Source organism: Anabrus simplex, chromosome 3 (genome assembly GCF_040414725.1).
Source record: "Anabrus simplex isolate iqAnaSimp1 chromosome 3, ASM4041472v1, whole genome shotgun sequence".
Classification (NCBI taxonomy): Eukaryota; Metazoa; Arthropoda; class Insecta; order Orthoptera; family Tettigoniidae; genus Anabrus; species Anabrus simplex.
Genome location: NC_090267.1, coordinates 221,265,907 through 221,269,621, shown reverse-complemented (window position 1 = coordinate 221,269,621; position 3,715 = coordinate 221,265,907). Strand labels below are relative to the sequence as shown.

Sequence of the window (3,715 nt, the reverse complement as noted above, 5' to 3'; positions counted from 1 at the left end):
TTTAGAAAGCATGGAACATACCAGTAGTGCTCTGAAACGTTGAGCTCTACTTTGTAAAAATAAATATGAAAATATACTAACATTCATTGAACATTCTTTTTATCACCTAAAACATCGTAACAAAGAATTAAAGTGGAAATAACAACAACTGAACATATTTTGCGATTGGGAAGTTTATATACAGTTTACAACATAAATTTTGAGGCCAGAAATGTATGTAGTACATTGCGTACTTGAGGAAACTGAGCTAAACTTGAGGAAGGAAATTTAAAAATATTCACTATGATACTTAACACTAATAAATGAAGGAAAATCATGCAGAGTACAAAATTATCTTCAATCCTCCTCTGAAGCAACTCGGACTCACTTGTCACATGTTTGGCAGACAGTTTGACATATAAACTCGATGAGAGTTCTTGTAGGTCGACCTGACATACCTTTTCGAAGATACGCGTGATCATAGCCATTAGATTTCATTACTCCGTAAATATCGAGGTGCATCCACTCTCCACAGGGGACGAATTCATTTAGAAAGGCTGCAGCTCGGCAAGCCCCACCTCCTACACCTCTACCAACGTTCTTGATATCCACAAACGGTGAATCAGTCACTTGTCTGGTGTAATATTTCCAGAGAGGCATGCGCCACATTCTGTCACCTGTATGCACGCCTGACATACGAATTTGTTCCCATAGAGCATCCGAATTTGTAAATACACCAGTACATGCATTCCCCAGTGCTCTCTTGATATCTTTTGTCAATGTACCAACATCTACTACAAATCTAGGCCAGAATTTTTCACTGTATGTCAGTGTGTCAGCCAATAGAAGTCTTCCTTCACAGTCGGTATTTTCAATGAGAATATTTTTACCGTTTTTAGCCGTCACTACATCACCAGGTTTCAAAGCTGAACAGCCGGGCATATTTTCACAAAGTGGTATGAGACCACGAACGTTGATTGGTAATTGAAGTTCTGCGATTGCCCGTGCCGTGGCTACTACGCATGCAGCTCCGGCCATATCTGCTCGCATATCTTTCATTTCGTGGTAAGGCTTCAGGCAAATACCACCACTGTCGAAGGTAACTCCGCTACCAATCAGTACAATTGGTCTCTCATCATAAGATGCCCCATAATAACTGATCTCCAAAAATATTGGTGGCTCGCACGAACCTCTGGCTACACTTAAAAAAGCTCCCATTTTCTGCGTTTCTGCCCAACCTTGAACTTTAACTTCGACGTTTACTCCAGAATTACATAGAACTTCTACAGTATTTTGTGCGAATGTTGTGGGTGTCATTAGGTTGGCTGGGGTATCCATAAGTTGTCGAGTAAGATTCTGAGCGGCTGCTTTTTGGAGACCAATTTGCCAACCAGTCCAATCGCAGTCATCATGCAGATCAATGTAGGGAACGTGGACTTGCTTATCCTTCTTCTTAAGTTCTTGGTACATCCATACTCCTAGAGCTGCTCCTTCAGCCGCCGATTCTGCATGTCCGAAACCTTCAACACAAATTTTTATCACATCGTGATCATCTTGTAATTTCTTTACACCGGTTGCTGCTGCTATTCGAATGGCTTCTTTTCCGTCATCCCTTTCTTCACATTCATTGTAACCAGCACACTCTTTTCCAAGTCCACAAACAGCTACAGACGAGAACTCAGGCTCGAGATTATAAAATATTCTAGCCTGTCCAAGTTTTGGGGTGGGTCCAGAAATTTTTAGAAGTTCAGCTAGTCTACCAGATGTTAACTCATTGTACCGTTCAGCTGCTTTAGTAAAGCGAGACAAATCATTTTTGGCATCGCCTATAGAATAGACGCCTAATACGAGACCCTTGCTAGCTTTAGGCTCGCCGGCACAGCTGCCGCTTGTTGTACCAGCTACGTGGCTTTGAAATCTCCGTGGTACGGCAATTACTGCTCTGCAAAAGTTCTTCACCATCGTAGTTGTGTTTTTCATTCTACGTTTCTTAGTGGAAACTGAGGGCGGTGTACTTCAGAGGATTAAGCAATACTTAAAATTTTGAAATGCATTTTAGCTACCTGGAAATTTTGAAGTATGCGAAAAGAATGCCGGAAAATTGCCGGAAAAGAATTTGAAGAACTGTATCACATTATTGCTCTGGCTATCTTGACTGCATCCCCCATCTCGGCTGTGGACTGAAGAAGGTTGTGGTTGTCTGAGGAGTGAAGAAGGCTATGGCTGTCTATAGTCATGGTTTGGCTGGGGGCTGCGCATACTGAGACCTAAACAAAAATAATCAGTAATAATTAACGCAGATTATAACAGAATTGAGTACCAATACATCCTACTTGTGTTTAGGTGAACTTTTATCATCATCATCACATCATTATCATCATTATCATTTTGAGTATGATGCAAGCACGAGATTTTCAATTTATGGTACATTCCGTACTGTTGGCCAACATTTTATGAACACTCGAGTTTGGACGTTCTTTATGAAATAACCAATAGGCCTGTAGAACATCCAATAACACCACCATTTTCCTAGGTTAATTTCATGTTACGCTATGTAGGTTAAGTGTTTTTAATTTTTCTCTTAGGTTGAACGCAGAAAGCGCCCGTTTATAAACATGCTCCAACTATGCGTCAAATTTAAGACATTGTTTTTCAAATACACGTTACCTGATCGAATACAAATTTTGACACAGTAAAGACTGTGATGTTTTATATGTTGTTTATACATTTCACAGTTTCCTGTTTCAAGGAAATACAGTTATCAATGTTTTAATGTAACTTTTTCTTAGGCCCGGCTGAGTGGCTCAGACGGTTGAGGCTCTGGCCTTCCGACCCCAACTTGACAGGTTCGATCGTGGCTCAATCCGGTAGTATTTGAAGGTGCTCAAATACGCCAGCCTCGTGTCGGTAGATTTACTGGCACGTAAAAGACCTCCTCAGGGACAAAATTCCGGCACCTCGGCGTCTCCGAAAACTGGAAAAAGTAGTTAATGGGACGTAATGCCAATAACATTATTATTATTATTATTATTATTATTATTATTATTATTATTATTATTATTATTATTATTATTATTATTATTATTACTTAGCTCGGGGTGCTTGGAAGATTGCATTCTTGGTCGCGTTGTGATCTGTATAATATATGCAATCGTTATGATGTATAACTGTGAAATACTTACATTAATTCAGTTTTTGAATATCTGTTTGTATTGGATAGAATGAAATGGATCAGTAGCTAGCCATGCGACGTCGCCATAGCGTGGGGCAACGCGCCATTCCGCATCTCGCTCTGAGTTTAATCTACTGATTACAAGTTTCATGTTCAGAAACATTTGCTTCACCGTTTGCTTAAAACTTTCCTCCGATAATTAATAATTACCTGTGATTAGAATTCATACAAACGGTATTAAGTGGTCATGATAAACATTTTCCATCAACTTTTCTCATGAGGGCTTTGGGCCTACAAGGGCAACTTTAAAAATGCTTTATTAAAAATACTTGTTATAATTGTATCATTTTAAACGTATTATACTTGTGTATATCTAGCTGTTTACAATAATATAGCCACATTGGTTTGAATTAGCTTCCAGTTTATCATTGGAAATACCATAACTAATTTCTAATCCATGGCAATCACTTTCAGAATCAAACATTTCAAGACTGATTACATACAACTGACTGGACTTCAATCTCTTCAGCAAGGCGGTCTTTTCCCGATATTCTTTTCCAATTT

The 3,715-nt window shown here is 39.2% G+C and overlaps 1 pseudogene; it reads right to left on the bottom strand.

Annotated features, from left to right (window-relative positions):
• Window positions 1–363: 363 nt before the first annotated feature.
• LOC136866753 (cytosol aminopeptidase pseudogene) lies at window positions 364–1,941 on the bottom strand (annotated as a pseudogene).
• Window positions 1,942–3,715: the final 1,774 nt, after the last annotated feature.